Source organism: Epinephelus lanceolatus, chromosome 23 (genome assembly GCF_041903045.1).
Source record: "Epinephelus lanceolatus isolate andai-2023 chromosome 23, ASM4190304v1, whole genome shotgun sequence".
Lineage (NCBI taxonomy): Eukaryota > Metazoa > Chordata > Actinopteri > Perciformes > Serranidae > Epinephelus > Epinephelus lanceolatus.
In genome coordinates this window covers 37,288,375-37,300,931 of record NC_135756.1, presented here as the reverse complement: position 1 = coordinate 37,300,931, position 12,557 = coordinate 37,288,375, and the positions used below count along the sequence as shown (strand labels likewise).

Here is a 12,557-nt window from a genome sequence, read left to right as displayed (position 1 = left end):
GATGTCACATTGACTCTATAAAACCTGGCAAACGTGCATGGGTGGCAGCTGCACAAATGTCATCAACAGCAACTCCCCTAAGAGCTGCCCATGAAGTGGCCACACTGCATGTGGAGTGGGCCACCAGACTGCCAGGGATTGGAAAACCATGGCTGGAGTAAGCATGAGAGATTGCCTCCACCAACCAATGGGACAGAGACTGCTTGGACAACGGTCGGCCCAACTTCTTTACACCATAACACACATACAGCTGAGTGTGCTCCTGTTGCAGTGACCGAGTATGCTCAACATAAGCCTTCAATGCTCTGACTGGACACAAAGTATCAAGAGCAACACCCCCTTGGTAGGCAGGATCAGGTCGAAATGCATTTATTTCAATTGCCTGATTCACAGCCTGAGGACTTACCACCTTAGGGAGGAAAAAGGGGTTTGGCCATAGGGACACCCCTGCATTGTCTGCTTTCCACCTTAAACATTCCTCACTCATGGATAGTACATGTAGCTCACTGACCCTCTTGGCAGATCATATAGCCAGGAGGAAGGCAGTCTTGTGTGACAGAAGCTTCCATGGGGTGTTTCCCTACAGAAAGACATAACATACATACATACATACATACATATACATAAAGATATAGCAGCAGAGTAAACCCTCAAAGTGCTGGCTGCCCTACCTGCATCAAGCAGTGACTGGAGGAAAAGCAGCACCGAAGCCAATGAACAGGTGACAGGATCCAAACCCTTATCATGACACCATGACTCAAACAACTTCCATCTTTGATTGTAATTAGCGCATGTGAAGGGTGCTCTGGCATTGCCTATAGTCTCCAGGACAGCCTCACTCAGTCCCTGAGTGATGAGCTGAGAAAAGGCCAAGCCCACAACTGCATGACAGCTGGCTTGGGATACCAGATTTGCCCCTCCGCCTGAGAAAGAAGGTCGGCCCTGAGGGGCAAAGGACAGGGTTGACTGTGGACCAGGTGAAGAAGGGCTGGAAACCAATGTCTCCTTGGCCACCGTGGGGCCACCAACAGAACCTTGTAACTCCCCTGTGTGACTCTGTCCAACACATGGGGAATCAATGACAGTGTGGGAAAAGCCTACAGTAACCCTTCCGGCCACTCGTGAGACAAAGCATCCAGGCCCAAAGGACCGCTTGGATGCCTCAGGGAAACCCACCATTGGCAGTGAGCTGTCTCTCGTGACGCAAACAGATCTACCAGGGCTATGCCAAAGTGAGCCTACAAGCTTGCCACCACCTCCAGGTGCAGTCTCCACTCCCCTGGGAGAGGCCTGGTCCTGGACAGAAGATCTGCTGCCAGATTCAGTACTCCTGGCAGATACATGGCACTGAGTGAGGCCAGGCATGGAAAGGCCCAAGACAGAAGACTCTGTGCAGTTTTGAGTCAACGCAGAGACTTCGTGCCCCCCTGATGGTTGATGTTGTATACAGTGGAGGAACTGTCCGTCCTCACCAGAACATGCCTGCCACAAATGAATGGAAGAAATGCCCTGAGAGCCAGGCACACTGCCCTCAGCTCCAGCACATAAATATGTTCTGTGTCCCAAGGTGGTTCCCAGACACCTCTCACTGTTCTGCCCTCCCAGACTGCTCCCCAGCCTGTTCTGGAGGCATTCGTGGACAGTAGTGACCTTGTTGACGGCAGAATGCCCAGTGGAACCCCCTGCGTGCAGTCCTAATATGGATGCAGAGCTCTCTCTTTTTTTTTTTTGATTAAAGATATTTTCTTTGGGCGTTTTTGCCTTTAATTGATAGGACAGATAAGTGTGAAGGGGGGAGAGAGAGATAGGGAATGACATGCAGCAAAGGGCCACAGGCTGGAGTCAAACCCGGGCTGCTGCGGCAACAGCCTTGTACATAGGGCGCTTTCTCTATTCACTAAGCCACCGAAGCCCCGACGCAGAGCTCTCTGACAAGACTGAGTCACTCTGAGTTTCACATGCCTGTCCCTCCATGGATGAAGGTTGACAGCATTCAACCACTGCTGTAGAGCATGGGCTTTGAGCAGGCCCAGCAGAATCACCACCACCGCTGCTGATATCAGCTCCAGCCGTCTCTGAAACTGCACCAACTCCAGGCGTCAGCCCAGATTAAAGATGCGCATCGCTGCCAGCAGACTCGCTACCCTCTGAGGGGTAGGAGATGCCCTCATGGTTACAGAATTCAGGCAAAGCCCCAGGAAGACTGTCTCCTGCCGTGGTTCGAAGTTGCTCTTCTCCAAGTTCACCTTGAAGCCGAGTAACTGGACATGGGACAGGACCTTCTCGGTATCTCATATACCTGCTCGTAAGATGGAGCACAGATCAGCCAGTCGTCCAGCTACGGGAGGATCTCTAAGCCTGCATTCTGGAGTGGCATCAGAGCGGCTGCTACCACCCTGGTAAAGACCCTCGGAGAGGGAGAGACCAAATGGAAGGACCTTGAATTCATACACCTGTCCCTGAAAGGTGAACCGGAGAAACTGCTAGTGTTCCCGACAAATGGGAACGTGAAAGTAGGCGTCCTTGATATTGATAGTGGTGAACCACTCCCCTCGTTCTATCAAGCATTTTGAAAGGCAGTATGTATGTATGTATGTAAGCGTTTAGGGGCCTGAGATCTAGGACAGGACAAAGTCCACCATCTTTCTTTGGAACCAGGAAATATGGTGAATAAAAGCCAGTGTGCTGTTCTCTGGGACCCACTTTCACAATTGCGTCCTTCTGAAGGAGTGTTGTGATCTCGTCGGACAGGACTTTTGCCTGGACTGGATCCTTTACAGATGTCATGAGGACCCTGGAAAAAAGTGGGGGACGCCGTCGTAATTGAATTCTGTAACCCCTTGCGATTGTTGCCAGCACCCAAGGGTCTGAGATTTCCTTCTCCCAGCTGTCAAGGCGTAGCTGGGAGTGAATCCCGGTGGTTGTCCCAACATCCCTATGCAGAAGCCCCCTGGACCCTTGGGGGGGGGGGGGGGGGGCTCCTTTGGAAGGCCCCTCTTGACAGAGGACGAGGCTGAAACCTCTGCTGTTGCTGATGCGACCCTCCATCAGCACCTCTAAAACCCTGGCCACCTGAGCTCTGATGCCTGCCACGTGTCCAAGACTCCCTGCAACCCCAAGCAGACTGATATTGGTGCTGCTGGGCCATAGACCTCTGTCGTGTCACCACAGTGCGACTGAATTGCACACACTCCCACGAATGCAGAGACCGCTCCGCTTTATCGAGCACACTCTGAGAATCTGTATGAAAGACTCTTCCCGGCACCACAGGCAAAGTAGTCAGCTCCTTCCTGATATTCTCAGGGAGGGTCGGGTGAGCCAACCAAATCTGTCTGCGACTCATCATAGCCGAAGACATCCCAAAACCCACATCATGAGTAAGCCTAGAGTGTGCAGACAGGGCCGCATCTATCAGGGCTTTGGTGTCCGGGTCACCTGCAGCAGCCTTCCTCCTGAGAGCTGCCATGAGAACGGCAACCACATTCCCTGACCTAGCTGCCCTAGCCGCTGCATTATACGTCCTACAGACCAAGCGGTCTGTTTTGTCACACTCCTTTCAAGGACAGCAAGGACTGACTGACAGTCTATCTCAGCCAGGGGAGGTAAAGCTGCCATCTCCCTCTCTCTTTGGCCCCGCTTTCTCTTACTACGCCCATGGGACTGCTATAGTCTGCGCTTGTGTGTCGCCCAGAACTACGCTCCCACTCACCACCAGGGGAGGAAACTGCTTTCCCAGTATGGGAAGATTGCTGCACTAGTCTAGCACAACAGGTCCTTTTTTCATAAGGTTAATCAACTGCCGCTGGACATGGACTTTCCACATCATCCAATACATGTGCCTTACCTGGGGCGTTGGTGGCTTAGTGGGTAAAGCAGGCGCCCAATGTACAAAAATACCCCAAAATATGTGCCTTACCTAAACATGAAGGTACGCTCACGGTGGCCATCATGCAGGTCCAAAGCTGTGCCACAAAAACAACATACCTGAGGAGCCATGGTGTTGTCAGCAATATGTCCAATCCCGCCCACTGCAAACAGCGGCCAATGGGAATAATTTACAAGTCCACTTAATGCAATCAAATTAAATTCACCCACTCCTTGTAGGCAGACGTACGAGGGGTGTAACCAATCAATCCCACCACTGCGCACAGTGGCCTTATCTGCTCAAGCAGCAGGACATGAAACTCAAATTATCACTCCTACATACAGTGTACCAGAAGGAAAACTAAGGAAAAAACAAAAACACCTCAACTGCAAAACAGCAGGAGGGAAATAACTATACAATCTCAGAACTCAAGATTTTTATTGAATGTAATTCATACAACTTAAATTATCCAAGCTATTATTTGCTTCCAAAATTAACTCACCAGTCTGGTACGTGAACGTACAGGGGAAAATAAAGAAAATAACCTGCAAAAATTGCACAAACTTAAATTTATTGGATTTATATGTTCTTCGAAACACTCCAGTCAAAAAAATCATCAATTTAAATGACTTACCCAACACCAACAGGCTGTGGGAGCAATTCACCGTCATCAGGTGATATCACTTAACCTTACCTGCAAACGAACTTAAGTTAACACAAACGTAGCGGAGATGCAACTTGGCACCCCGCCAAAAGCAACAATACAAGCAAATATCAAAGGAAAACCATTGAAAATCTTCAGGGACACAAGGCACCTGCACAATAATGTGACGGATTATGGTCTCCTAACAGACACAACTTACCAGTCTCAGATGAGGCAAGAAAGGCAAAGAGGAAGAGGCATTTGTAACCAGATGCTTTATAACCTTTGGGCCAGCCTCTAAGGTCAGTCACATGACTTTGTTGTTATTATGGTCTCGCAAATAGGTTAGGAGATGGCATCATTCAGTGTAAAGACCGTGGTGATGATCAGAAGTGAGGTCGAAATAGATTTATGTTCAGCAAACCAGCCAGCAAGAAGCAAAACAAACCTTGTAAGTTGAGTAATGCTATTGCATGTACATAATGTTAGCTAAATGATGACTAATTAATAGATGCCAATATATCAGGCCAATATATCAATATAAGTTAAGCTAGATAACAAGAATACTAATGTTATTGTTACCTATGTTAAATCGCTTGCTAGCTAGTTTCATACTAGGAATAAACCCACTCCTCCTTAATTTCTGCACAGAACTTGTGCTCACTATTGCTTTGCACATATTTTTTTAATCTTTATAGCCACATTAGAAAGAGCAGGGTCAGAGAGGAGACAGTGGACCAGAGGCCAGCAAAGATGATCATGCAGGGTCTTCACAGGTGAGGAGAGATTCTAACTGGCCGAGAGAAAATATCTATAGCATAAAAGTGACTTTGAGGTTAATTTCCACAGCAGTTTCACTACTACTATTCCTAATTCTATTTCAAAATTTTGCTTTCCACATATGTTTTTTTAATCTTTATTGCCACAATAGAAAGAGCAGGGTCAAGGAGGAGACAGTGGACCAGAGACCAGCAAGGATGATCATGCAGGGTCTTCACAGGTGAGAAGAGAATATAACTGGCTGAGAAAAAATATCTATAGCATAAAATGGACGTTGCGATTAATTCCCTCAACTGGCCTCTGCAGATAATTTGGCTCCCGGTAAAAAAAGTTTCAGCTGATTGCAATCTGCAGAGCTCACCGCTAGATTTCACTAAATCTTACACACTGTTCCTTTAAAATTACTGGCCAAATTGATATTAAACTTGCTGTGATATTCATGGTCACAGAGGATGGATTCTCATACAGTCCTAAGTACTTCTTCCACTTGTATACAATGAATCTATTGAACAGATTAAAATGAATTTTGCAGTTGCTTCCCAGGGGAAGAGCTTAATTTAATCTGAATTATCTTGTGGTTTTAGCTCTAGCGCCACCCTCAGGACAAGCATTATCACTTTAATAACATTTCTGTCTCTAGGGGCCACTAGTGGGGTGTGAGGCTTTAATTCATTTTTTTTCTTTGTCTATCTGGTTCTTTAATGGCCAACATGTAATATTTAACAGTACTGGATTGTATCTGTGTTCCCAGATCTCAACACCCTGCAGCACTTTGCACCCCACTGTGACACACACATACACATACACATGCACGTGCACAGCTCCTGTTTATTGCCGTGATTCAGTCCAGTTTGTTTGTGTCCCCCTGTGCGTGGTTTGATGTAAGATACTGCTTGGTGTCCTGCAGAGATTATCTGCTGTGCTGTGACATATCCAAGGCAAAGCAGGGGCTTTCAAAAGCAAGTGCACATGTGCACACACAGTAACACACAAGCCTCTACATGTCCAGCATGCAGACCCATTCAAGTTCCAGCAATTTGGCTTTTTGAATCATCTTATGTGCCAGTATTCACTATCTTTAATTTGGAGCATTTTCTTGGCAGGACATGAATCAAAAGCAGACTTGAGAGTTGCCCTCAGAAATTTCATCTTTTGGAAGAGCTTCCTAAATAGCATTTAAATGATTCTGAGATACTCAACCCCTCCATTACAGCTGCATCTGTAACTTTCCCAACACTGGCGTCCTCTCCAGTGGAGAGAGGTAATTGAAGTACTGGAATACTGGAACTGAGGCAAAGATGTTGGATTCGTTGTGTGGAGGCCTGCTGTTTGAATCAGCCACTGCAACACTTGCAAAATTGCACCGAGCTATAGTGACATGTGATATTGCAGGGTCTTAAGCTGTTGATTTAGGTGCATGAAAATATAAACACAGCGTGGAGCTCCTCACTGTGCTGGCTCTGTCCCTAACTGAATATATTGTCACTACCAGCCACCACAGGTTTGATCTGAAGAGCAGCTGATGTGCTGACGTATTGCGGTAAGCGAGTTGTGTCACTTCCGGTGTTTATGTGACAGCGTCTCTGTACTGCTCTGGTGAATTCTAGTAGCCTGCTTTCTCACTTCAGTTGCTGTAACGTTGCTTTAACATCTACTTCAAGTCTTAACCCACACTGGTTCTGTTTAAGCACTTATAGCTCTCCTCCTTTCTACGACTTTCTCGCTAATCTCTTAGCTGTTGTTTGCACGTTACTAGCCTTGGTAGCTACATTAGCTTTACAGTTAGCGATAGCTTCTCCCTCTGCTCTCTCTTGCTCGGTGTGCCAAATGTTCAGTTATGCCTCTGCCTCCTTTAGCGATAGTGGTAATTGTAATAAGTGTAGCTTATTTGCTGTGTTGGAGGGGAGGCTTAGTGAATTAGAAGCGCGGCTCCGCACCATGGAAAACCATTCAGTAGCTGCGGTAGTTAGCCAGCCCCCTGTAGCCGGTGCGGAGCCACATAGTATAGCCTTAGCCTCTGCTAGCTGTCCTCCGGTAACTCCCGTTCAGCCGGGAGGTTGGGTTACAGTTCGCCAGAAGCACAGCTCCAAGCCGAAGCCCACGGCTCACCACCAGCCTGTTCACGTTTCCAACCGCTTTTCCCCACTCAGCGACACACCCGCTGAGGATACAACTCTGGTTATTGGCAGCTCTATTCTGAAACGTGAAGTTAGCAACACCAGCGGCCATAGTCAAATGTATTCCTGGGGCCAGAGCGGGCGACATTGAATCTAATTTAAAACTGCTGGCTAAAGCTAAACGTAGATTCAGTAAGACTGTTATTCACGTCGGCGGCAATGACACCCGGTTACGCCAATCAGAGGTCACTAAAATTAATATTGCCTCGGTGTGTGAATATGCAAAAACGATGTCGGACTCCGTAGTTTTCTCTGGACCCCTCCCAAATCTGACCAGTGATGACATGTTTAGCCGCATGTCATCATTTAATCGCTGGCTGTCCAGGTGGTGTCCAGCAAACGATGTGGGTTTCGTTAATAATTGGCAAACTTTCTGGGGAAAACCTGGTCTTATTAGGAGAGACGGCATTCATCCCACTTTGGATGGAGCTGCTCTCATTTCTAGGAACCTGGCAAACTTTATTAGTAAATCAAAACCCTGACAACCCAGAGTTGAGACCAGGACTCGGAGACGCAGTCCTATACGCCTCTCTGAGCTTCTAGTTCAGTTACCCAGCCATAGTTTTCATAGTTTTATACAAACGGTGTCTGTCTCCCGACCACCTAAATTATTTAAATCTAAAATTAAACAAAGAGGAGTTGTGCATAACAACCTCATAAAAATTAAAACCTCTTCTGTGACAGAAAGACAAAACAGGAGAATTAAATGCGGACTGTTAAATATCAGGTCTCTATTGTCTACAGCAGTGTTAGTAAACGAATTAATTATCAGATAATCATATTGATTTACTCAGTCTCACTGAAACCTGGCTGTGTCCAGATGAATATGTTAGTCTAAATGAATCCACTCCTCCCAGTCATAATAATACCCACATTCCTCGAGGCAGCAGCCCGAGGAGGGGGAGTTGCAGCCATTTTTAACTCTAGTCTGTTAATCAGCCCTAAACCTAAACTAGATTATAATTCCTTTGAAAGCCTCGTTCTTAGTCTTTTACATCCGACCTGGAAAACCTCGCAGCCACTTTTATTTGTTATAGTGTACCGTGCTCCTGGCCCGTATTCTGAATTTGTATCTGAATTCTCAGAGTTTTTATACAGTTTAGTTCTTAAATCAGATAAAGTTATTGTTGTAGGCGATTTTAACATTTATGTCGACGTTGATAATGACTCCCTGGTTACTGCGTTTATCTCATTATTAGACTCCATTGGCTTCAGTCAGGGTGTACATGAACCCACTCATTGTTTTAACCATACCCTCGATCTAGTTCTGACGTATGGAATTGAAATTGATAACCTAAAAGTCTTTCCACAGAATCCCTCGCTATCGGATCATTATCTGATTACTTTTGATTTCTTTTTACTCGATTACACGCCACTCAGCAACAGTTACTATACTAGATGTTTATCAGATAGTGCTGTCGCAAAATTTAAGGAAATGCTTCCTCCGTCGTTAAATTCAATACCAAGTCCCTCAGTAACAGAGGTTTCCTGTACCGACTTTGATCATTTTGTCGATAGCGCCGTAGGCTCGCTGCGAACAACACTTGACTCTGTAGCTCCTCTTAAAAAGAAGTTAAAAAAAGCAAAGAAAGTTCGCTCCTTGGTATAACTCTCAAACCCGTAAGTTAAAACAAATATTGCTAAAATCTGAAAGGAATTGGCGATTAACCAAACTGGAAGAATCTCGTTTAATCTGGACAGACAGTCTTAAAACTTATAAGAGGGGCCTCCGCAATGCCAGAGCAAACTATTACTCAGCATTAATAGAAGACAATAAGAACAACCCCAGGTTTCTTTTCAGCACTGTCGCCAGGCTGACTGAGAGTCAAAGCTCTATTGAGCCTTGTATTCCTTTAGTCCTTAGCAGTAATGATTTTATGACCTTTTTTTAGGACAAAATTCTAACTATTAGAGGCAAAATTCATGACCTCCTGTCCTCAGACAGTACCTATCTAACCTCAAACATAGCTGTAAAACCTAATATATATTTAGATTGCTTCTCCCCAATTTCTCTTCAAGAATTGACCGCAGTGATTTCTTCATCTAAATCATCAACGTGTCTCTTAGACCCCATCCCAACTAGGCTACTTAAGGAGGTCTTTCCTTTAGTTAATACTCATATATTAGATATGATCAATATATCCTTATAAACAGGCTATGTACCACAGTCTTTTAAGGTAGCTGTAATTAAACCTCTACTAAAAAAGCCCACCCTGGATCCAGAGGTGTTAGCCAACTATAGATCAATATCTAATCTTCCCTTTATGTCAAAGATCCTTGAGAAAGTAGTCGCAGACCAGCTGTGTGATTTTCTCCATGATAATAATTTATTTGAAGAATTTCAGTCAGGATTTAGAGTGCATCATAGCACTGAGACAGCACTAGTTAAAATTACAAATGACCTTCTGATTGCTTCAGACAAAGGACTTGTCTCTGTACTTGTTTTATTAGATCTTAGTGCTGCGTTTGACACAATTGACCATCAAATTCTACTGCAGAGACTGGATCACTTAATTGGCCTAAAAGGTTCTGCACTAAGCTGTCTTAAATCTTATTTATCTGATCGTTTTCAGTTTGTTGACGTTCATAATGAATCATCCTTACGTACCAAAGTTTGTTTTGGAGTTCCGCAAGGTTCTGTGCTCGGACCAATCCTATTTACTCTATATATGCTTCCTTTAGGTAACATCATTAGAAATCACTCTATAAATTTCCATTGTTATGCGGATGATACTCAGTTGTATTTATCGATGAAGCCAGAAGAAAGTAATCAATTAACTAAACTCCATAACTGCCTTAAAGACATAAAAACTTGGATGAGCACCAATTTCCTGATGTTAAATTCAGACAAAACTGAAGTTATTGTTCTTGGCCCCAAACAACTCAGAGACTCTTTATCTGATGACATAGTTTCTCTAGATGGCATTGCTCTGGCCTCTAGCACTACCGTAAGAAACCTCTGAGTAATATTTGATCAAGATTTGTCTTTTAATTCTCATTTAAAACAAACCTCATGGACTGCATTTTTTCATCTGCGTAATATTGCGAAAATTAGGCCTATCCTGACCCGAAAAGATGCAGAAAAATTGGTCCACGCTTTTGTTACCTCTAGGCTGGATTACTGTAACTCTCTATTATCAGGTAGCTCTAGTAAGTCCTTAAAAACTCTCCAGCTAATTCAGAATGCAGCAGCACGTGTACTAACAGGAGCTAAGAAACGTGATCATATTTCTCCTGTTTTAGCTTCTCTGCACTGGCTCCCTGTAAAATCCAGAATCGAATTTAAAATCCTACTGTTAACTTATAAAGCTCTAAATGATCAAGCTCCGTCATATCTTAGAGAGCTCATAGTGCCATATTATCCCACCAGAACACTGCGCTCTGAGAACGCAGGGTTACTCGTGGTCCCTAAAGTCTCCAAAAGTAGATCAGGAGCCAGAGCCTTCAGCTATCAGGCTCCTCTCCTGTGGAATCATCTTCCTGTTACGGTCCAGGAGGCAGACACCATCTCCACATTTAAGACTAGACTTAAGACTTTCCTCTTTGATAAAGCTTATAGTTAGGGCTGGCTCAGGCTTGCCCTGTACCAGCCCCTAGTTAGGCTGACTTAGGCCTAGTCTGCCGGAGGACCCCCCTATAATACACCGGGCACCTTCTCTCCTTCTCTCTCTCTCTCTCTCTCTCTCTCTCATATTATATTACTGCATCTTGCTAACTAGGCCATTCTGGATATCACTAACTCGGCTTCTTCTCCGGAGCCTTTGTGCTCCACTGTCTCTCAGATTAACTCATATCGCAGCGGTGCCTGGACAGCGTGACGTGTGTGGTTGTGTTGCTGCCGTGGTCCTGCCAGAAGCCTCCTGCTGCTGCTGCTGTCATCATTAGTCATACTTCTACTGTTATTATACACATATGACTATTGTCACACATGTATACTGCCAGATATTAATACATACTATAATATTATTACTTTCAATAATGTTGTTGTAAGCTACTGTCATTACCTGTATCTCTCTCTCTCTCTCTCTCTCTCTCTCTCTCTCTCTCTCTCTCTCTCTCTCTCTCTCTGTCTCATTGTGTCATGTGGATTACTGTTAATTTGTTATGCTGATCTGTTCTGTATGACATCTATTGCACGTATGTCCGTCCTGGAAGAGGGATCCCTCCTCAGTTGCTCTTCCTGAGGTTTCTACCGTTTTTTTTTTCCCCGTTAAAGGGGTTTTTTTGGGGGGAGTTTTTCCTTATCCGCTGCGAGGGTCATAAGGACAGAGGGATGTCGTATGCTGTAAAGCCCTGTGAGGCAAATTGTGATTTGTGATATTGGGCTTTATAAATAAAATTGATTGATTGATTGAAGAGCTCTCACAGTCTAATCACCACTGCTCTGCAGCATGTAAAGGATCTGCTCATAGCAAATGTGCTGTTTTATGAGTTTTAGAATATTCTAGATCGATATATTAAAGCTTTATTAAAATGTACTCTGGATACAAGTATAAGTCTTGGCTATCAAGATGATAGTATGGCCCAACAACCCTACTGTTTATACTGGGAAAGAACCTACAGAAGTCCAGATTTGCAAAGCTGTACCTGAACCACCATTCACAAATATCTCTTAGTTAAAGGTCCTGTATTAGACAATCAGAGCATTAATACAGCAGCAAACCATTGAGATATAGTGGAGAAATGGTATCCTGAACACAGAATTAAGTCACGCTAGCTAATCGCTACCACTCTGCACTGCGCTCACGCAGTGGTTAACACTGATATAGGGATGGCATTATCGTGCACCCACCCTCCGGTCCTCCACACACACACACACACACACACACACACACCAGTACAGTAAGTTCGGTGAGTACTGTAATGTTGCTGTTGTTAGCATTGTTTATGCTGTTGGCACCGTTGCTCCGCCACCTCCATGTTGAGAGCCATGTGTAGACAATCCCGGCTCAGACTGTGAAATATACAATCTTAATGTTGCATACAGCTCCTTCAATTCTTGAGTCGATACATTTCTGTAAAAACAGACCTGACTGTACCCATATCCACACTGTAAACCCCAACCCATCATGACACATTTTAATGTAAAGTC

The 12,557-nt window shown here is 44.8% G+C and overlaps 1 protein-coding gene and 1 pseudogene across 2 annotated transcripts in view; both read right to left on the bottom strand.

The window, feature by feature from the left end:
- The window catches only part of chst11 (carbohydrate (chondroitin 4) sulfotransferase 11), a 289,615-nt gene that overhangs the window by 121,149 nt on the left and 155,909 nt on the right, over nt 1-12,557 (bottom strand). The gene's annotated exons all lie outside the window — the stretch shown is intronic.
- LOC144461818 (uncharacterized) lies at nt 840-2,171 on the bottom strand (annotated as a pseudogene).